The sequence below is a fragment of the Idiotropiscis lumnitzeri genome, chromosome 8 (genome assembly GCF_059441095.1).
Source record: "Idiotropiscis lumnitzeri isolate Australia: NSW breed Sydney's pygmy pipehorse chromosome 8, RoL_Ilum_1.0, whole genome shotgun sequence".
Classification (NCBI taxonomy): Eukaryota; Metazoa; Chordata; class Actinopteri; order Syngnathiformes; family Syngnathidae; genus Idiotropiscis; species Idiotropiscis lumnitzeri.
Window position 1 is genome coordinate 2,952,155 of NC_142398.1, and position 23,102 is coordinate 2,975,256.

Genomic DNA, 23,102 nt, shown 5'->3' on the forward strand with positions numbered 1-23,102 from the left:
TCGGCCGCGTTCGCATACGGATTGGCATTCCTTACCCTTCCGCGGTAAGCGATTTTCGTTCGCTCTTGTTTTCTTGCCTTTTGCAAGCGTTTTCTGTTCCTCGCGTTTTTTCCCTGGTGTGAGTTGTCCGCCAGCACTTTCGGTTTCGCCATCGGCACTTCGTTCTTGTTCCTTTGTACCATTTGATCTTTGCCGGAATAATAAATTCCTCGCAACCCTCTCTGGCTTGTCCCTGTCTGCTCTTAACGAGTCCACCTCTGCACTCCCGGCACCGCCGGGGGCGCCTACCTCACAGAATAATCCGACCATGGACTCTGCAGACTCGGAGAGGCTATTTAGAGCTGTGGCCAGCCAAGAACAGATGGTGGGACAGCAGTCGACGGAGCTCGCCGAGCTTCGCAGCGCCGTCGGCCAGCTTTCCCACCGCCTGGCACAACTGGACGCGCACCTTGGTAGTCATCAGCCTGGCGCCGTTCCGGGTACCGTTCCGCCGGTTACCACAACCGGTCTCTCCCCACCTGTACCTCTCGTGCGGGAGCCAAATTTGCCACACCCCGCCCGCTACGGGGGCGAGCCTGGCCAATGCGGCCAGTTCATTCATCAATGATGTTTAATCCTTGATCAGCAGCCACTTACCTACGCTCACGACAGTTCCAGGGTGGCGTTTGTGATGAGCCTTTTGACTGGTCCAGCTAGCGCATGGGCCATGACCGTGAGCAATGCCCGACCGGACCTCCGGTCGTCGTTTCCGGCGTTCTTGGCGGAATTCGAGCGCGTTTTTCACCACCCGACTCAGGGGAAGGAGGCGGGGGGTGAATTGCTCGACTGCACCCAAGGCGACCGTTCTGTGGCCGATTACTCGATCGCCTTCCGCATTCGCGCCGCCGAGAGCGGTTTCAATGACTGTGCCCTGCGAACATTATTCCGCCGTGGACTCTGCTCGGCACTCAAGGACGAGCTCGCCATCCGCGAGGATGCGGCGTCCCTGGAGGAGCTCATCGGATTGGCCATTCGCCTCGACAACCGTCTGCGCGAGAGGCGCCGGGAGAAGGGAGCGGAGCAGTTGCGCCGCGAGCCGGAGCGACAGCTGGTGCCCGCGCCCCACATCGTCGATGAACCCATGCAGCTGGGTGGTGGTCGACTCGACAGGTCCGAACGACAGCGGAGATTCCAGACCGGTGCCTGCTTCTACTCTGGTTCGCCGGGCCACCAGCTCTCATCCTGCCCTACGCGTCCGCCGATCCGGCCGCTACCTGGCCGGCTCCACGAACACTGTAAGTCCACTACCGACCACCCCGACCACCCGTTCCGGAACCCGAGAGTCCGGACTCCAGAGACAATCAGCCCCGAAAACGACTTGAGGTGGACGGCAAAATAGCAGGGGTGGGGGGTAGCTTTCGAATTCGGGCTTTGGTGGACTCAGGGGCCGATGACTGTTTTATCGACCCCGGGATGATCGAAAAACTGGGCTGCGAGGTTCGGGAGCTCGAGAAATCCGAGCGGGTTTGCGATTTAGATGGGCGGCTTCTGGCCGACGTAAGACTTGTTACGCAGCCTCTCACGTTAAGATTGTCGGGCAACCACGTAGAGATGCGGTCCTTCTTTGTTATGCCCTCGCGTGCTGCCCCGGTCGTTCTCGGTCTTCCCTGGTTAACGTTCCACCAGCCGGCAATTAACTGGGGTAGGCTAGCTATAGAGAATTGGAGCCCTCACTGTTACGCCCATTGCCTGCGCTCGGCCGAGGTAGGGGTAAATCCTCGGGTCGCTCCACCCGAGAAGATTTGCCTGGACGGCGTGCCGCCGATATACCATGATCTCCGCGCCGTTTTTAGTAAGGACAGGGCCCAGTCCTTGCCACCCCACCGTCCTTATGACTGCGCGATCGAGCTCGTTCCCGGCTCCCCATTACCGGCCGCCCGCCTGTATAAGATCTCCCAGCCGGAGCAGGAGGCCATGAAGAATTACATTTCCGAGTCCCTCGCGGCGGGGTTGATTAGACCGTCCAAGTCCCCGGTAGGGTCAGGTTTTTTCTTCGTGCCAAAGAAGGATAAGACCCTGCACCCGTGCGTCGATTACAAGGGGTTGAACGCGATCACCGTTAAGAATCGTTACCCGCTGCCGTTACTTGACTCCGCCTTCGCCCCCCTGCAAACGGCTGCAGTTTTTTCGAAACTCGACCTCCGATCCGCATACCACCTGGTGAGAATTCGGGAGGGAGACGAGTGGAAGACCGCATTCAAGACCCCCCTCGGGCACTTCGAATACCTGGTCATGCCATTCGGACTGACCAACGCACCCGCAGTCTTTCAGAGCCTTATTAATGACGTCCTGCGCGACATGCTCAACGTCTGTTGCTTTGTGTACCTTGACGACATTTTAATTTTCTCACGGTCGATAGAGGAGCACCACCGACACGTCCGGGCTATACTGCAACGCCTATTAGAGAATCGACTCTACGTCAAGGCTGAGAAGTGCGAATTTCACACTAGCTCGGTTCAGTTTTTGGGGTTCGTCGTAGAGAAGGGACAAATCAAGGCCGATCCGGCCAAGACGCGCGCTGTATTAGAGTGGCCAACCCCTTGTACCCGTAAGCAGCTACAACGCTTTCTGGGGTTCGCAAACTTTTACCGGCGCTTCATCAAAGATTACAGCCGCTGCGCATTGCCCCTTACTCGCCTCACGTCCGTCAAGACCCGTTTCGCGTGGGGTCCGGAAGCTGAGGCAGCCTTTTGCGATCTCAAGCGCGCGTTCATAAGTCCGCCCGTGTTGCGCCACCCTGACCCTCAGTTTTCTTTTTTTGTCGAGGTCGACGCATCTGATTCAGGAGTGGGGGCGGTGCTGTCCCAGCTGTCTCCAGTCGACCAGAAGCTCCACCCTTGCGCCTTCTTCTCCCGCCGCCTCACCCCGGCCGAGGCCCACTACGACGTGGGAAACCGGGAACTGTTGGCAGTCGTCCTCGCCCTACAGGAATGGAGACACTGGCTGGAGGGCGCCCGCGAGCCGTTCACCGTGTACACCGACCACAAGAACCTGGCCTACATCCGAACCATCAAGAGACACAACCCCAGACAAGCCCGATGGGCCTTGTTCCTCAGTCGTTTCGATTATACACTGACTTACCGACCGGGGGCCAGGAACACTAAGCCCGATGCCCTGTCACGAATTCATGATCCGGTCGAGGAGGAGCCGGCCCCCGACAACGTGGTCCCTGACCACCGCCTGGTAGGGGCCGTTCGGTGGGAGGTCGAGCAGCTGGTCCAGGAAGCCCAGGACGAGGCTGGCGCCCCATCCGGCTGTCCCGAAGGCCGGTTATACGTGCCGGTCCAGTTGCGCCCCGAGGTGCTCAAGTGGGGGCACTCCTCCCGTGTGGCGTGTCATACCGGCGTTCGCCGCACCCTCGGTCTCGTCGGCCAACGTTTCTGGTGGCCGGAGATGACGAAGGATATCACCGACTTTGTCAAGGCCTGCCCTTCCTGCGCTTCAAGTAAGGCCTCGCACCAACCCCCGGCGGGACTTTTACACCCGTTGCCGATACCGCCGCGACCCTGGTCCCACATAGCCCTGGATTTCATCACGGGCTTGCCCGTCTCAAGGGGCATGTCGGTCATACTCACCATCGTCGACCGCTTCTCCAAGTCCGCTCACTTCATCGCCTTGCCTAAGCTTCCGTCAGCCCTTGAGACTGCAAATCTCCTTGTTCTCCATGTTTTCAGGCTCCACGGTCTGCCGATCGATGTGGTGTCCGACCGAGGCCCGCAATTTGTATGAAGCGCTTCTGCCGGTCCCTGGGGTCCACCTCGAGTCTGTCATCGGGCCACCATCCGCAGTCCAATGGACAGTCGGAAAGGGCGAACCAGGACCTGGAGGCCGTCCTACGGTGCGTGTGCGCCGATCAGCCGGCTACTTGGGCTGACCATCTTCCTTGGGCGGAGTACGCGCACAACACCTTGGTGTCCTCGGCTACCGGTCAGTCCCCTTTTATGATTGCCTATGGCTACCAGCCGCCGCTGTTCCCATCGCAGGAAGGGCTGGTTGAGGTTCCGTCTGTCCAGTTGCACCTGAAGCGGGCCCATCGCGTTTGGCGGGAGGTCAGGTCGGCCTTGTCCCGCACGTCCGAGCGCAACCGACGGATCGCCGACCGGCGCCGACGCCCGGCCCCTACCTACCAGCCCGGGGACAAGATATGGTTATCCACCCGCGATCTTAACCTGGCGGGAACCTCCCGCAAGTTGGCCCCGCGCTTCGTGGGTCCTCTGGAGGTGGACTCCATCGTTAACCCGGTGGCCGTCAAGCTCAAGTTCCCGCCCACCATGAAGGCCCATCCCGTCTTCCACGTGTCCCTGCTCAAGCCGGCCTCGTCGTCACCTCTGGCCCCTCCACCCACACCACCTCCGCCGCCACATATCGTCGAGGGCGGTCCGGTGTACACGGTGCGGGCAATCTTGGACTCCAGGCGCAGGGGCAGGGGCTTCCAGTATCTGGTCGATTGGGAAGGCTACGGACCGGAGGAGCGCCAGTGGGTTCCCCCGCTCCTGGATCCTTTGCACCGATCTCATCCGGGACTTCCACGCTGCACACCCGGGCAAGCCGGGTGGTCCGCCAGGAGGCGTCCATTAAAGGGGGGGGTACTGTCATGACCCGTTTGCTCTTGCCATGCCTCACGTGCTCTTTGTTTATGTTTCTTCCAGCTGACTCGGGGGCGTTTCTCCAGCGCTCTTCCGCGGGCACGCGGCCACGCCTGGAGAAGCGCGCCCGCCAGCCGCGCACCTGACCCTGATCACGTCATGATTACCTCGTCTTCTTAAACCCTCCGCGTCCGACGGTTCGATGTCGGATTATTCTCCTGCTCACGTCCATGTACCCAGCGATTATTCTTGTCTTGTGCTTCACGTGTTATTCGACCTCCTGCCTGTTCCTCGACTCCGTCTCTAGCCTTAACCCTTGTCGGCCGCGTTCGCATACGGATTGGCATTCCTTACCCTTCCGCGGTAAGCGATTTTCGTTCGCTCTTGTTTTCTTGCCTTTTGCAAGCGTTTTCTGTTCCTTGCGTTTTTTCCCTGGTGTGAGTTGTCCGCCAGCACTTTCGGTTTCGCCATCGGCACTTCGTTATTGTTCCTTTGTACCATTTGATCTTTGCCGGAATAATAAATTCCTCGCAACCCTCTCTGGCTTGTCCCTGTCTGCTCTTAACGAGTCCACCTCGGCACTCCCGGCACCGCCGGGGGCGCCTACCTCAAAGATTGGCTGTGTTCTTACATGTGACGTTTGCAACAGTCCTGCCGCGGGCGACTTGCAAATGCGTGTGCTGATTTACAAATGCGTGTCAGGAGACTTGTGTGTGGCTCCGTAGCTACACATTCGAACCACATGGGGGCACTAATATTATACCAGCCCAGTACCACCAATATATACACCAATAACATGGGGGGGCTTTCACTGCTATCCACCCATGGTCACGTACCTTTTATTTGACATTATTTAAATTAAATTGGAATAAATGGAAGAATAAAGTGGAACTAATAAAATAGAACAAACGATATAACCAGTGAAGCTAAAAAAAATGAATGAAGCTTCTCCACACCTGCTAATTGCCACATTAACTATACTTCCCTTTATTGCATTCAGTAAACACCATTTTTTAAAATTGATTCATTAACTTTTTATTTAGTAAACACTGACTGCACCAACCCAACCGGACTGCATCGGGTCATCTGTCTGCTACACCTGTAGACTCCGAGAGTCCCCTTTTGGTCTTAATGTGGAGCTCCGGAGCCACACTCAAGTCTCCAGACACGCATTTGCAAATTGCCACACGCATTTGCGAGTCGTCCACGGCGAGACTGTAGCAACACCCAAAGGCAGGGGACGCTGAATGTTGGCATTTTGTGCTCTCAGCCTGTCAGGCGAATATGTGGAAATTTATAAAAAAGCAGCTCGCATACTTGCTTACATTTGTCAAAGTTTTTTTTATTTTATTTTTTTTTCGCGGTGCAAAAGCTTACAGCACCTGGTATTCCCAGGCGGTCTCCCATCCAAGTACTAACCAGGCCCGACCCTGCTTAGCTTCCGAGATCGGACGAGATCGGGCGTTCTCAGGGTAGTATGGCCGAAAGCAACAATTCCTTTCAAAATTTTGCATTTTATACATGTGGTCTTTATTGTGGCAAATCAATCCAAAAATACGTAAAAAGAATCTGAAACTATAACCACAGTCACAAATGTGTAACAACAATCTACAATGCATGATTGAAATCACAGATATATGACAAATATCAGCAAATGTGTACAATGATATGTTGGCACATACACATGGTTAAATGCGGACAAAAATCCGTAGTAGGGCGACCTGTAAAAACGGGACCTTTTGATTGGCTGTGTTCTGACAGGTGACGTTTGCTACAGTCCTGCCGCGGACGACTCGCAAATGCGTGTGCTGATTTGCAAATGCATGTCAGGAGACTTGTGTGTGGCTCCGTAGCTACACGTTCGGACCACATGGGGGCACTAATATTATACCAGCCACGTACCACCAATATATACACCAAGAACATGGGGGGGCGTTCACTGCTATCCACCTATGGTCATGTACCATTTATTTGACATTATTTAAATTAAATTGGAATAAATGGAAGAATAAAGTGGAACTAATAAAATAAGAACCAATGATATAACCAGTGAAGCTAAAAAAAATGAATGAAGCTTCTCCACACTTGCTAATTGCCACATTAACTATACTTCCCTGTATTGCATTCAGTAAACACCATTTTTTTAATTTGATTCATTAACTTTTTATTTAGTAAACACTGACTGCACCAACCCAACCGGACTGAATCGGGTCATCTGTCTGCTACACCTGTAGATACGAGAGTCCCCTTTTGGTCTTAATGTGGAGCTCCGGAGCCACACTCAAGTCTCCAGACACGCATTTGCAAATTGCCACACGCATTTGCGAGTCGTCCACGGCGAGACTGTAGCAACACCCAAAGGCAGGGGACGCTGAATGTTGGCATTATGTGCTCTCAGCCTGTCAGGCGAAATGTGGAAATTTATAAAAAAGCAGCTCGCATACTTGCTTACATTTGTCAAAGTTTTTTTTATTTTATTTTTTTTTGCGGTGCAAAAGCTGACAGCACCTGGTATTACCAGGCGGTCTCCCATCCAAGTACTAACCAGGCCCGACCCTGCTTAGCTTCCGATATCGGACGAGATCGGGCGTTCTCAGGGTAGTATGGCCGTAAGCGACAATTCCTTTCAAAATTTTGCATTTTATACATGTGGTCTTTATTGTGGCAAATACTTCAATCCAAAAATACGTAACATGAATCTGTAAATAACCACAGTCACAAAGGTGTAACAACAATCTACAAATGCATGATTGAAGTCTCAAATATATTACAAATATCAGCAAATATTGATGGCCGAGTGGTCTAAGGCGCCGCGTTCCGGACCCAGTCTCCCCAGGAGGCCTGGGTTCGAATCTCGAATTTCCCCATTGTGGGACTAATAAAGGCATTATTATTATTATTATTATTAAATATGTACAATGATTTGTTGGCACATACACATGGTTAAATGCGGACAGAAATCAGTAGATGGGCGACCTGTAAAAACGGGACCTTTTGATTGTTTCATGACCCGTTTGCTCATGCCATGCCTCACGTGCTCTTTGTTTATGTTTCTTCCAGCTGACTCGGGGGCGTTTCTCCAGCGCTCTTCCCCGGGCACGCGGCCACGCCTGGAGAAGCGCGCCCGCCAGCCGCGCACCTGACCCTGATCACGTCATGATTACCTCGTCTTCTTAAACCCTCCGCGTCCGACGGTTCGATGTCGGATTATTCTCCTGCTCACGTCCATGTACCCAGCGATTATTCTTGTCTTGTGCTTCACGTGTTATTCGACCTCCTGCCTGTTCCTCGACTCCGTCTCTAGCCTTAACCCTTGTCGGCCGCGTTCGCATACGGATTGGCATTCCGTACCCTTCCGCGGTAAGCGATTTTCGTTCGCTCTTGTTTTCTTGCCTTTTGCAAGCGTTTTCTGTTCCTCGCGTCTTTTCCCTGGTGTGAGTTGTCCGCCAGCACTTTCGGTTTCGCCATCGGCACTTAGTTATTGTTCCTTTGTACCATTTGATCTTTGCCGGAATAATAAATTCCTCGCAACCCTCTCTGGCTTGTCCCTGTCTGCTCTTAACGAGTCCACCTCTGCACTCCCGGCACCGCCGGGGGCGCCTACCTCACAGAATAATCCGACCATGGACTCTGCAGACTCGGAGAGGCTATTTAGAGCTGTGGCCAGCCAAGAACAGATGGTGGGACAGCAGTCGACGGAGCTCGCCGAGCTTCGCAGCGCCGTCGGCCAGCTGTCCCACCGCCTGGCACAACTGGACGCGCACCTTGGTAGTCATCAGCCTGGCGCCGTTCCGGCTACCGTTCCGCCGGTTACCACAACCGGTCTCTCCCCACCTGTACCTCTCGTGCGGGAGCCAAATTTGCCACACACCGCCCGCTACGGGGGCGAGCCTGGCCAATGCGGCCAGTTCATTCATCAATGCTGTTTAATCCTTGATCAGCAGCCACTTACCTACGCTCACGACAGTTCCAGGGTGGCGTTTGTGATGAGCCTTTTGACTGGTCCAGCTAGCGCATGGGCCATGGCCGTGAGCAATGCCCGACCGGACCTCCGGTCGTCGTTTCCGGCGTTCTTGGCGGAATTCGAGCGCGTTTTTCACCACCCGACTCAGGGGAAAGAGGCGGGGGGTGAATTGCTCGACTGCACCCAAGGCGACCGTTCTGTGGCCGATTACTCGATCGCCTTCCGCATTCGCGCCGCCGAAAGCGGTTTAAGACTGTGTCCTGCGAACATTATTCCGCCGTGGACTCTGCTCGGCACTCAAGGACGAGCTCGCCGTCCGCGAGGATGCGGCGTCCCTGGAGGAGCTCATCGGATTGGCCATTCGCCTCGACAACCGTCTGCGCGAGAGGCGCCGGGAGAAGGGAGCGGAGCAGTTGCGCCGCGAGCCGGAGCGACAGCTGGTGCCCGCGCCCCACATCGTCGATGAACCCATGCAGCTGGGCGCTGGTCGACTCGACAGGTCCGAACGACAGCGGAGATTCCAGACCGGTGCCTGCTTCTACTCTGGTTCGCCGGGCCACCAGCTCTCATCCTGCCCTACGCGTCCGCCGAACCGGCCGCTACCTGGCCGGCTCCACGAACACTGTAAGTCCACTACCGACCACCCCGACCACCCGTTCCGGAACCCGAGAGTCCGGACTCCAGAGACAATCAGCCCCGAAAACGACTTGAGGTGGACGGCGAAATAGCAGGGGTGGGGGGTAGCTTTCGAATTCGGGCTTTGGTGGACTCAGGGGCCGATGACTGTTTTATCGACCCCGGGATGATCGAAAAACTGGGCTGCGAGGTTCGGGAGCTCGAGAAATCCGAGCGGGTTTGCGATTTAGATGGGCGGCTTCTGGCCGACGTAAGACTTGTTACGCAGCCTCTCACGTTAAGATTGTCGGGCAACCACGTAGAGATGCGGTCCTTCTTTGTTATGCCCTCGCGTGCTGCCCCGGTCGTTCTCGGTCTTCCCTGGTTAACGTTCCACCAGCCGGCAATTAACTGGGGTAGGCTAGCTATAGAGAATTGGAGCCCTCACTGTTACGCCCATTGCCTGCGCTCGGCCGAGGTAGGGGTAAATCCTCGGGTCGCTCCACCCGAGAAGATTTGCCTGGACGGCGTGCCGCCGATATACCATGATCTCCGCGCCGTTTTTAGTAAGGACAGGGCCCAGTCCTTGCCACCCCACCGTCCTTATGACTGCGCGATCGAGCTCGTTCCCGGCTCCCCATTACCGGCCGCCCGCCTGTATAAGATCTCCCAGCCGGAGCAGGAGGCCATGAAGAATTACATTTCCGAGTCCCTCGCGGCGGGGTTGATTAGACCGTCCAAGTCCCCGGTAGGGTCAGGTTTTTTCTTCGTGCCAAAGAAGGATAAGACCCTGCGCCCGTGCGTCGATTACAAGGGGTTGAACGCGATCACCGTTAAGAATCGTTACCCGCTGCCGTTACTTGACTCCGCCTTCGCCCCCCTGCAAACGGCTGCAGTTTTTTCGAAACTCGACCTCCGATCCGCATACCACCAGGTGAGAATTCGGGAGGGAGACGAGTGGAAGACCGCATTCAAGACCCCCCTCGGGCACTTCGAATACCTGGTCATGCCATTCGGACTGACCAACCCACCCGCAGTCTTTCAGAGCCTTATTAATGACGTCCTGCGCGACATGCTCAACGTCTGTTGCTTTGTGTACCTTGACGACATTTTAATTTTCTCACGGTCGATAGAGGAGCACCACCGACACGTCCGGGCTATACTGCAACGCCTATTAGAGAATCGACTCTACGTCAAGGCTGAGAAGTGCGAATTTCACACTAGCTCGGTTCAGTTTTTGGGGTTCGTCGTAGAGAAGGGACAAATCAAGGCCGATCCGGCCAAGACGCGCGCTGTATTAGAGTGGCCAACCCCTTGTACCCGTAAGCAGCTACAACGCTTTCTGGGGTTCGCAAACTTTTACCGGCGCTTCATCAAAGATTACAGCCGCCGCGCATTGCCCCTTACTCGCCTCACGTCCGTCAAGACCCGTTTCGCGTGGGGTCCGGAGGCTGAGGCGGCCTTTTGCGATCTCAAGCGCGCGTTCATAAGTCCGCCCGTGTTGCGCCACCCTGACCCTCAGTTTTCTTTTTTCGTCGAGGTCGACGCATCTGATTCAGGAGTGGGGGCGGTGCTGTCCCAGCTGTCTCCAGTCGACCAGAAGCTCCACCCTTGCGCCTTCTTCTCCCGCCGCCTCACCCCGGCCGAGGCCAACTACGACGTGGGAAACCGGGAACTGTTGGCAGTCGTCCTCGCCCTACAGGAATGGAGACACTGGCTGGAGGGCGCCCGCGAGCCATTCACCGTGTACACCGACCACAAGAACCTGGCCTACATCCGAACCATCAAGAGACTCAACCCCAGATAAGCCCGATGGGCCTTGTTCCTCAGTCGTTTCGATTATACACTGACTTACCGACCGGGGGCCAGGAACACTAAGCCCGATGCCCTGTCACGAATTCATGATCCGGTCGAGGAGGAGCCGGCCCCCGACAACGTGGTCCCTGACCACTGCCTGGTAGGGGCCGTTCGGTGGGAGGTCGAGCAGCTGGTCCAGGAAGCCCAGGACGAGGCTGGCGCCCCATCCGGCTGTCCCGAGGGCCGGTTATACGTGCCGGTCCGGTTGCGCCCCGAGGTGCTCAAGTGGGGGCACTCCTCCCGTGTGGCGTGTCATACCGGCGTTCGCCGCACCCTCGGTCTCGTCGGCCAACGTTTCTGGTGGCCGGAGATGACGAAGGATATCACCGACTTTGTCAAGGCCTGCCCTTCCTGCGCTTCAAGTAAGGCCTCGCACCAACCCCCGGCAGGACTTTTACACCCGTTGCCGATACCGCCGCGACCCTGGTCCCACATAGCCCTGGATTTCATCACGGGCTTGCCCGTCTCAAGGGGCAAGTCGGTCATACTCACCATCGTCGACCGCTTCTCCAAGTCCGCTCACTTCATCGCCTTGCCTAAGCTTCCGTCAGCCCTTGAGACTGCAAATCTCCTTGTTCTCCATGTTTTCAGGCTCCACGGTCTGCCGATCGATGTGGTGTCCGACCGAGGCCCGCAATTCGTATCGCGGGTCTGGAAGCGCTTCTGCCGGTCCCTGGGGGCCACCTCGAGTCTGTCATCGGGCCACCATCCGCAGTCCAATGGACAGTCGGAAAGGGCGAACCAGAACATGGAGGCCGTCCTACGGTGCGTGTGCGCCGATCAGCCGGCTACTTGGGCTGACCATCTTCCTTGGGCGGAGTACGCGCACAACACCTTGGTGTCCTCGGCTACCGGTCAGTCCCCTTTTATGATTGCCTATGGCTACCAGCCGCCGCTGTTCCTATCGCAGGAAGGGCTGGTTGAGGTTCCGTCCGTCCAGTTGCACCTGAAGCGGGCCCATCGCGTTTGGCGGGAGGTCAGGTCGGCCTTGTCCCGCACGTCCGAGCGCAACCGACGGATCGCCGACCGGCGCCGACGCCCGGCCCCTACCTACCAGCCCGGGGACAAGGTATGGTTATCCACCCGCGATCTTAACCTGGCGGGAACCTCCCGCAAGTTGGCCCCGCGCTTCGTGGGTCCTCTGGAGGTGGACTCCATCGTTAACCCGGTGGCCGTCAAGCTCAAGCTCCCGCCCACCATGAAGGCCCATCCCGTCTTCCACGTGTCCCTGCTCAAGCCGGCCTCGTAGTCACCTCTGGCCCCTCCACCCACACCACCTCCGCCGCCACATATCGTCGAGGGCGGTCCGGTGTGCACGGTGCGGGCGATCTTGGACTCCAGGCGCAGGGGCAGGGGCTTCCAGTATCTGGTCGATTGGGAAGGCTACGGACCGGAGGAGCGCCAGTGGGTCCCCCGCTCCTGGATCCTTTGCACCGATCTCATCAGGGACTCCCACACTGCACACCCGGACAAGCCGGGTGGTCCGCCAGGAGGCGTCCATTAAAGGGGGGGGTACTGTCATGACCCGTTTGCTCTTGCCATGCCTCACGTGCTCTTTGTTTATGTTTCTTCCAGCTGACTCGGGGGCGTTTCTCCAGCGCTCTTCCCCGGGCACGCGGCCACGCCTGGAGAAGCGCGCCCGCCAGCCGCGCACCTGACCCTGATCACGTCATGATTACCTCGTCTTCTTAAACCCTCCGCGTCCGACGGTTCGATGTCGGATTATTCTCCTGCTCACGTCCATGTACCCAGCGATTATTCTTGTCTTGTGCTTCACGTGTTATTCGACCTCCTGCCTGTTCCTCGACTCCGTCTCTAGCCTTAAACCCTTGTCGGCCGCGTTCGCATACGGATTGGCATTCCTTACCCTTCCGCGGTAAGCGATTTTCGTTCGCTCTTGTTTTCTTGCCTTTTGCAAGCGTTTTCTGTTCCTCGCGTTTTTTCCCTGGTGTGAGTTGTCCGCCAGCACTTTCGGTTTCGCCATCGGCACTTCGTTATTGTTCCTTTGTACCATTTGATCTTTGCCGGAATAATAAATTCCTCGCAACCCTCTCTGGCTTGTCCCTGTCTGCTCTTAACGAGTCCACCTCGGCACTCCCGGCACCGCCGGGGGCGCCTACCTCAAAGATTGGCTGTGTTCTTACATGTGACGTTTGCAACAGTCCTGCCGCGGACGACTCGCAAATGCGTGTGCTGATTTGCAAATGCCTGTCAGGAGACTTGTGTGTGGCTCCGTAGCTACACGATCGGACCACATGGGGGCACTAATATTATACCAGCCCCGTACCACCAATATATACACCAAGAACATGGGGGGGCGTTCACTGCTATCCACCCATGGTCATGTACCATTTATTTGACATTATTTAAATTAAATTGGAATAAATGGAAGAATAAAGTGGAACTAATAAAATAAGAACCAATGATATAACCAGTGAAGCTAAAAAAAATGAATGAAGCTTCTCCACACCTGCTAATTGCCACATTAACTATACTTCCCTTTATTGCATTCAGTAAACACCATTTTTTAAAATTGATTCATTAACTTTTTATTTAGTAAACACTGACTGCACCAACCCAACCGGACTGCATCGGGTCATCTGCCTGCTACACCTGTAGACTATAAAGGATTTTATAAGCTTGACTACAAGTGACATGTATTCAGTTTAATGCAATAAAGATATATACTGATTGGGCTTTAAATCAATGCATGAGAAAAGGTCAGGCCAGGCTGTGTGAAATGCATGGGTGGCAGATATTTTGTGCAGGATGAGCCGCACGTCGGAGAACTGAGTGTGCAGACGCGAAGGGTCCCGGACTTCGATCAAGGCCACCCGTCTGTTGTTGTGTGAGATGGTCACACGGTCGACCGTGAGAGCAGAATAACAGATCCAGTGGTTCATCGGCAGTGGAGCGCACAAACAACTGCCATGGCGCGCACCGTGGGAAGAGCCGACACGTCACCTTGCGGGCAGAAGACGTCCACTAAGAGAAAGCTAAAGTTAACTGCAGATGACACATAGCCAATAGGGGAAGAGTAGGAAGTCTTGGCTTTGTTTGCTGTAATGTATAAATGATCCTGGGCAACTTAGGGGGGGGTTGTCTTTTTTCCTGTTGGTTGCTGTAACCGGGCCTCTCAGACTTTGTATTAGATCTCCTGTTAAGAATAAATCCACTCCCGTGTGAAGTTGCCGGCATCCTGGTCATCTTTCTCTCAAAACGAGCGCGCATAATTGTTGGATGAATGGAGGTTGTGTTTGGTTAACCATTAATGGAGTCAGATAATTAATTCAAACTATTTTGGTAAACATTTGGTACATTTAAAGGTAAAAACTCCAACAATTTATGGTGACCCCGACGTGATCGGAGGGAGAGGACTACAAAAGAAATCCACAGACTTCGAATAAGAGAACCACAGGGTCTGGGACCCAGGGTCAGGGACCCATATCCACACCAAGTGACGACTTGTTGAACGGAAAGGAAATCCAGACTTAGACCTGTTTTCCTCTGGTGGTACCACATCTAAAAGGTAAGCAGAATACCTGTTACTACATGTCTGAGTTCTGCACAATTGGGGAAAAATAAATGTAACAGAGGAAAACGGGGATAATTGGGAAATTAAATATTAAAAGTGTGGATTGTGACACGGTGTAAAATCTGGGATTTACGTGTCACGGTGATACGGTGTAAAATCTGGGATTTACGTATCACGGTAATAAGGTATAAAATCTGGGATTTACTTATTACTAAATTTGTGGTTCTGATACGGTGTAAAATCTGGGATTTACGTATCGCGAAGTCGTAATAAGGTGTAAAATCTGGGATTTACTTATTACAAAAATAGTCTGAGACTATATGTGGTATTGATACGGTGTAAAATCTGGGATTTACGTATCGCAAAGTCGTAATAAGGTGTAAAATCTGGGATTTACTTATTACAAAAATAGTCTGAGACTATATGTGGTATTGATACGGTGTAAAATCTGGGATTTACGTATCGCAAAGTCGTAATAAGGTGTAAAATCTGGGATTTACTTATTACAAAAATAGTCTGAGACTATATGTGGTATTGATACGGTGTAAAATCTGGGATTTACGTATCGCAATTTGTGTGCAAGTGTAAGCAGTGTGATTGGTGTGATATAATTTGGACTGTTTTGTTTGATATTTGGCTGGGACGCACGGGAGTGGATTGTTCAGGAGGAGTGGAGATAGGTGGGATATGGGGCTCGGTTTCGATGGACTGTATGAAAGTGATGGTGTGAGGCAAGAAATTGATGGACATTCTGTGAAGTTGGAGACGCAATTAACGAGTGGAATTGAGGAGAAAAAAGATAAACAAAAAAAAGAAAGAGCAAAAGAGAGGTATCGGAAGGTGTTGTTGAAATTACAAATGGATGACCACATGGGATATGATTAAATTGGCTAAGCAGGTGCAAAAGAAAGAGAGGAAAATGTTGAATGACATCAAACAATTGAAAAGGGGCAAAAGATAAAGCTAAATGGATTCGGAAAGGTAAAATGGAAAAAGAATTGGCAATGGTGGAGGAGGACAGACTTAGTGTGCATCAATTGGCGACAGTGGCGACAGCATTGGCAAACATAAAATTGGAAGAAAAGGTTGAGAAGGTTGTGAAAGTGGATAAGAAGGAGAGGCACGTGAGAAAAAGGAGATGTTGAATGTTGTGGAGGGTTGTGCAAGTGACAAGATTGGTAAAGGGTGATATTGAACTGGTCGTTGAACCTTTGGCGTATATTTGTAGTCAATCATGTATGTCAGGGGTTTCCAGGCAAAAAGAAAATGGCAAAAGTTATTCCAGTTTTGTTATATTATTGATTGAGCTCACTTTGCTTGTTGGTGCTCGGCTCGGCTGGTTAGCACGTGGCTGCGGCCATCCAGAGTGGAGTTGTTTTAGGAATACTGTTCGGAATATTACAGTTTGAAAACTGACAAGTTTAAAACTACTTATTTTGAGACTATTGTCATTGATATGGGCCTACTAGTATTTTAGTAGTTTTCTAAATCTGGTCACGTAAAATGTTCCTGTTCTATCGGTAGATAATATTATTTATTTTCTTTATGATTTTTCTGAGTTATGATTTTTCCCTGATGAATTCTAGACAAATAGGAGGGGAAAACACTGAGGCCCTGAGTGGCCCGCGGCCCCTATGTTTGTTTCCATACGACCCATCCCTTCACAGCCCAGTTTGTCTCTTTTCATGACACTCAGCTCCTCACTGTGTGTGTGTGGGGGGGTGTGTGTCTGTGTTCCCTTTGGCTGATAAACATAGCTGGTTGTTTGGTCTACGATAGTTATGTTTACTTTCTTTGCTGCCTACTCTCTGTAGGTTATTGTTAATTTGATTCAACTTGTGATGTGGCATGAAGAAAAATTTTTAAGGATCCATTGGCATAAATAAAGAGGAATTCGTGTTCCCCATAAGAAAATATGAGCCTTGATAGGAGATTGGTTTACCAAATATAAAGTTGGATTAAAAAGTTCTGTAGATGATTTATTAACTGATGTGAATTAAATGTGACAAAGGTGGAAGACAGATGTTTTATGACTGTACGACGCGAACTCTGACATGACAACTTTTAAGGACATGACAGCATTCCATAAATGCCGGACTGCTAACATCCACATCTATGAGGTGTTTGATGTCACAGGTGCAGGATCGTCAGCCACGTCCAGGAGAAACGACATCACGGGGACTGAACGGTAAAATCAAGAGAACCATAGTTGTAAATTTCGGCATACGCTGGCTGAATTGAGGCAAAATTATGGATCTGCCAGCACAAGTCTTAGTGAAACCAAGGCGGACGCGCCAAGGGAGGGGTCTCGGTGTGGAATTGGAAAGTGGAAATTATCTTTTTGGGTAAGGAATTAGATACCTAGAGGGGAACGAAAGTGTGAAAGAAAAAGTGTTTGTATGTCTATGTGGTTTGAGTGAATGTTTAAGGGACGGGCGGCCTCAGGAAAGAAACCTGATTAAGTGCACCGACAAGCCCTTACAGTACGTAGGGTGCAATGGGCGGACAGGCCTGATCAACCTGAATCCCTATTGCACTCCCGAGTATTGATTTCCAAATTATTATTGGTGACAGATTGGAGTAATTAAATTCAAGCATCAAGTGAATGGTTAATTGACGTTATTACACAAAATGTATGCAAAACTGAAAGTTTCAGAATGGAGGTAATTTGGCCCTTCTCACTGGCAATTGCTACTCCTCCAGCTCTCTCCACAGGTTTGAAGTGACATGTGACCTGTGTGTCCAGAAGGCCGGAGAACGCTTCAAATAGCGCCTCATCACGCCCAGGTTCTCCTCAACAAAGAGGGAGAATAAGATAGTTGTTGATTTAGCCTGCTTTTGTGCCCAGCAGGTTTTATGATTCACATCGGGTGCACGACTAGATAACACACACCCAGTCCAGGATAGGGCAAAATTTTGTTGGATTGTTTAGACGTTTCCATGTAATATGGCACCACAGCAGTGATACTTGAAGTTAATGTCAGTTAAGTGGGGCAGTTGCGCTGTTTTCATGAAAAATTACTCACTTAATGCAAGGGTAGGTCCTCCGTAGGGGGATGCGAGAGTTACATTCGGGACAAAATTTACTTGTCAGGAACTGTCCTCACTTGAGGCCGAGGCCAGACTTACAGACCAGCATGATGGTCATCGGCTGAATGGGGACACCTCAGGTGAGATCGGCCGTGCCGTGCATCAGAGTATTTCTGGCCCCGTTGGGGCCGATGTTGCTGTGTCTTTCAGATGGGGAGGGGAGGAGACAGGCCTGGTCTATGTGGCCAGGACGAGACGTGAATGGAGTGAGCCTTCCGGAAGTGACCCGTCCAATAATGTCGTCATTACACAGCTGTTCCAGTGGGCCGTCCTCATGGGCGTGCCCCTTCCGGGTGCAGACATCATGCGAAACAGTCCATCAATGAAAAAATGCTAAATCGGTCTAAGTAGAGCACATTTTGTACATAATTTTGCACAACATCAGAAAAGGAAAATATGGGAGTGGATTAAGGAGCGTTACTAAAAATTGTTGTACTTGCAGGTTAAGGAGGCCAAGAGAGATAAAAAAAAAAAAAGGGGGAGCAGCAAAGGCAGCAGCCCATGGCTGCCATTGGAACTGCTCCTTCCACTTCTGCTGCTCGTAGGCAAGGTTCGGGTGACGCGGCGCCACAGCGGACCGGCTGTCCATAGCAGGGCGGTCAACGAGGTCGGGATTGCGGTAACAGAGGTAGGGGTGGTTATAGACAGGGGTTGTGAGTGGGGTGTGCTCGTGCTGCGGGGTGTGGGGTCACTGGGTGATGGGCTGTCCATGCTGAGCCACTTTCTGGAATGTGCCATCCTCTGGTCCGGTGCCATATCTGTCGCAAGGAGCGCTCCACCAGCGCAGGGGGCGCCACCGTTACCCACTCCCAACGCACTATTGACACCAACCCGCTGGTACCCCATTCCATGACAGGGGGCCACGGAGCTTCAGCGTTCGAGGACTGGCAGGTCCCTGCATTCCGGGGACGGTGGATGGACAAGTTTTCGATGGTGCTGGATATTAGGGCGAGCTACGAGCTCCTTCCGCATCTCCCAGTGAGCCTTGTGGACTCTCGAGATTGCCTGAGTCACTGCCCTAGACTGAACGAACACTGGAATTCGAGTGGCATTTCTGGATGGGACTGAACTTGACTGTGCACATCCTTCGGAGGGAGCATATGTCGTGCTCTCTTCCTTCCCAGTGGCTGAACTAAACTGAAACATCTGAGGGCAGCTCTGAAACCTGGTTCTTCATCCTCCCGCGGTGGGTATGCCCTGTTCCTGCTCTGGTCTGAGTGGTGTAGCAACCTCCACCCATTCAATTCACCAATTGACATTACATTGTACATGTGGTCACACATGGTTTGGTTTATCAAAATGCATTCATCTAAATTTAGGCAGGAGTAGATCTTCCATTAGGATTATATATTTGTTATGTCAACCGGCGTTCCCTCGTACGTCTGCCTTGTCCCTGAGCAGCGGAAATGGTATGAATTGTTTACTTTCACCGAGCCACAAATCACATTGAATATCGATGCACATCATCATACAAAAGATCTAGGCCCCATAGTTGTTGAATACTCCGCGTCACTATCAGAATATCATATTTTAACACCCACTACAAATTCTTCGGTTTTGGCAACATCCAAAATTTCACAAGACGGGTCACTCGGAAGAGGTAATTCGGTGTGTGTATTGTTTTTACTGTCTCTACACCCTCCCCAGTTGACAGAAGCAGTGTGGGCACGGCCTGGAGGTGGATTGAAGCATTCGGGAGACAATGGGAGGTGAAGACTGCAGCGGTCTTGGAGCTGTCTATGTCTTGGAGAGCACCTATTCTTCCCGCTAAAAAAAAAAAAGGGTTTGGTTTGGTATCTGCGTTGTTATGGTTTTGGGAGTTTTTGTTTTGAGCGTGGATGGTTGCTGTTTCATTTGGGTTGCTTTGGGTATTCGTCAGGAAACAGTCAAGGTTGGAGCGTTGGCTCGAGGCTTAAGTTGTGATCTCTAGACACAGTTGGATATTTGAACTCAGTGAACTAAATTTTATTTAATTCAGGAATGATTTGCCCATGTTGCGAAGCCAGATTCTAGTGTTGTGCCATATTAGCTGGATATCATTAGGACATTATTGCGAACCAACACTGCTTGTGGTGATTATCAGCAAAACTAAATTTATACGTTGGAGAATTGTTTCTGGGCTAATGCCTGTGAGGATGACACGGTCTAGATTATATTCGAAGAAAGCTATTGCAACAGTCTGGGAATTGAAATAGATATAATATTTGGTGAGTTTACGTTAATTAAAATATATTATTCAAGTGACTGATACAAGCTTCACAAACAAATTGAAAAAGGTGATTGAATACAATTAATTATGGTATTATTGCGATTATTTAGCATGCATTTTTTGAAGGATTGTATAACGATTGCTGGCATTATTGTAAACACTTACGGGACAGAAGGTCAAATATTTAATTTAGCAGGTTCATATTTACTAAATATGTTAAACATTAATTAAACAGAAAGCATTTAGCAAATGAAAATACGGTGCAGTTAGATACAAAAGGTTGTAAGTGGTTCTATTACACACAACTTCAACCCGCACCGGAGTTCTTTCCCCGATATGGTGAGCCTGAAGGTTGACCGCCCGGATGGGCAGGTCAAGAGAGGGGGAGATACTGACCAATTGAAACACATACAAATCAAACATAAAAATGGACACGGCTGTCCTTTTCCTTATTATTTCTGAATTATAGGCTTGCTTTCTACGCTTTTAGTATGTTTGCTTCTAATCTATGAGACTGTTTTTTAGACAGACGGAGGGGAGACAAAAATTGTGATGTTACAGTACCACTGCAACCAGACGGTCATGTACGAGGAACGGGAGGACAGCTCGGATAGGTTGACAGACGCACAGGTGATATTGTTTTATAAAATTTGTGACCAAGACCCCGAGGTTGGTATATATGCGAAATTATTCAATCACACAATTGATTTAGAGAATTTAAGTGATTGATAATAAGGGGGCCAAGCAAAATTTTACGTGTTTGAAGTTGAATGGAGCAGGACACACAATTGGACAAATACCGTGGGATTGGTGTGAAACGAATGTGTCTCTTCCAGCAGGACCCCCGCTTTCCCGTGCAGACGTCTGGTTGTGTTATGGTGGAAAATTTCTATACGACAGGCTGCCGACCAATGCCTCTGGCAGGTGTGCCCTGGTGACTTTAATTATGCCGGTGAGTGTGACACCTGTAGATTTGGACCAGTTAAATTGGGATCAATTAGAGGCGGTACATAAACAATTGTCAAAAACCTTATTAATAATGTTTCAAAATAGGATTGCTTTAGATAGGTTATTGGCTGAAAAACAAGGAGTGTGCGGGATATTTCGGGATCAATGTTGTAGTTTCATCCCAAACAACACGGCACCGGATGGGCGTCTCACCAAGGCATTGGAAGGTTTGCACACTTTGAACAAGGGGATGAAAGAACATTCAGGTGGAGATTCGGAAATGTGGTCAGGATGGTTGAATGTCTTTGCTAAATGGACAGGTCTGATTAGCTCTATATTAATCGTAGTGGCAGTATTTACAGCTATTATGGTGCTTTGCGGATGTTGTTGTATACCTTGTATCAGATCTCTTACAGTTAAAACACTCGAGCGCACCTTGGGCCCGCTGCCACCGAGTGGCAAGTACATGATCCCCCTGTCGGACCCAGAGCCGGTTCCTCTGGCAAACAGAAGGTCCATGGGGTCCAGCGGAGTAAGTGGTAATGGCCTCAGTTGTCTGAGGCCATGAGAGGGATTAAAATTTTATATATCATTCCACATCTTTTATTTTTTACTGTTATTATTTTTCTCTTATTATTTTGGCGGGGTGATGGCCTCAGTTCGCTGAGGCCATGAGAGGGATTAAAGGATTTTATAAGCTTGACTACAAGTGACATGTATTCAGTTTAATGCAATAAAGATATATACTGATTGGGCTTTAAATCAATGCATGAGAAAAGGTCAGGCCAGGCTGTGTGAAATGCATGGGTGGCAGATATTTTGTGCAGGATGAGCCGCACGTCGGAGAACTGAGTGTGCAGACGCGAAGGGTCCCGGACTTCGATCAAGGCCACCCGTCTGTTGTTGTGTGAGATGGTCACACGGTCGACCGTGAGAGCAGAATAACAGATCCAGTGGTTCATCGGCAGTGGAGCGCACAAACAACTGCCATGGCGCGCACCGTGGGAAGAGCCGACACGTCACCTTGCGGGCAGAAGACGTCCACTAAGAGAAAGCTAAAGTTAACTGCAGATGACACATAGCCAATAGGGGAAGAGTAGGAAGTCTTGGCTTTGTTTGCTGTAATGTATAAATGATCCTGGGCAACTTAGGGGGGGGTTGTCTTTTTTCCTGTTGGTTGCTGTAACCGGGCCTCTCAGACTTTGTATTAGATCTCCTGTTAAGAATAAATCCACTCCCGTGTGAAGTTGCCGGCATCCTGGTCATCTTTCTCTCAAAACGAGCGCGCATAATTGTTGGATGAATGGAGGTTGTGTTTGGTTAACCATTAATGGAGTCAGATAATTAATTCAAACTATTTTGGTAAACATTTGGTACATTTAAAGGTAAAAACTCCAACAACTACGAGAGTCCCCTTTTGGTCTTAATGTGGAGCTCCGGAGCCACACTCAAGTCTCCAGACACACATTTGCAAATTGCCACACGCATTTGCGAGTCGTCCACGGCGAGACTGTAGCAACACCCAAAGGCAGGGGACGCTGAATGTTGGCATTTTGTGCTCTCAGCCTGTCAGGCGAATATGTGGAAATTTATAAAAAAGCAGCTCGCATACTTGCTTACATTTGTTAGAGTTTTTTTAATTTTTTTTTTTTTTGCGGTGCAAAAGCTTGCAGCACCTGGTATTCCCAGGCGGTCTCCCATCCAAGTACTAACCAGGTCCAACCCTGCTTAGCTTCCGAGATCGGACGAGATCGGGCGTTCTCAGGGTAGTATGGCCGTAAGCAACAACTGCTTTCAAAATTTTGCATTTTATACATGTGGTCTTTATTGTGGCAAATACTTCAATCCAAAAATACGTAACAAGAATCTGAAACTATAACCACAGTCACAAATGTGTAACAACAATCTACAATGCATGATTGAAGTCACAGATATATGACAAATATCAGCAAATGTGTACAATGATTTGTTGGCACATACACATGGTTAAATGCGGACAAAAATCCGTATAGATGGGCGACCTGTAAAAACGGGACCTTTTGATTGGCTGTGTTCTTAGAGGTGACGTTTGCTACAGTCCTGCCGCGGACGACTCGCAAATGCGTGTGCTGATTTGCAAATGCGTGTCAGGAGACTTGTGTGTGGCTCCGTAGCTACACGATCGGACCACATGGGGGCACTAATATTATACCAGCCCCGTACCACCAATATATACACCAAGAACATGGGGGGGCGTTCACTGCTATCCACCCATGGTCA

The 23,102-nt window shown here is 51.1% G+C and overlaps 1 long non-coding RNA gene and 3 other non-coding genes across 4 annotated transcripts; 1 reads left to right on the plus strand and 3 right to left on the minus strand.

Moving 5' to 3' along the window:
• Window positions 1-5,995: 5,995 nt before the first annotated feature.
• LOC148331508 (5S ribosomal RNA) lies at window positions 5,996-6,114 on the minus strand. The gene has a single exon (XR_015844858.1). It is a non-coding gene; the product is annotated as a 5S ribosomal RNA (ribosomal RNA).
• Window positions 6,115-7,121: 1,007 nt separating this feature from the next.
• LOC148331509 (5S ribosomal RNA) lies at window positions 7,122-7,240 on the minus strand. Its single transcript, XR_015844948.1, has one exon. It is a non-coding gene; the product is annotated as a 5S ribosomal RNA (ribosomal RNA).
• A 6,451-nt stretch (window positions 7,241-13,691) lies between these two features.
• On the plus strand, window positions 13,692-22,089 carry LOC148331510 (uncharacterized). The gene is made up of 2 exons (XR_015844635.1): window positions 13,692-14,781; window positions 14,871-22,089. It is a non-coding gene; the product is annotated as an uncharacterized LOC148331510 (long non-coding RNA).
• A 418-nt stretch (window positions 22,090-22,507) lies between these two features.
• Window positions 22,508-22,626, minus strand: LOC148331511 (5S ribosomal RNA). The gene has a single exon (XR_015844874.1). It is a non-coding gene; the product is annotated as a 5S ribosomal RNA (ribosomal RNA).
• Between the last annotated feature and the right edge of the window lie 476 nt (window positions 22,627-23,102).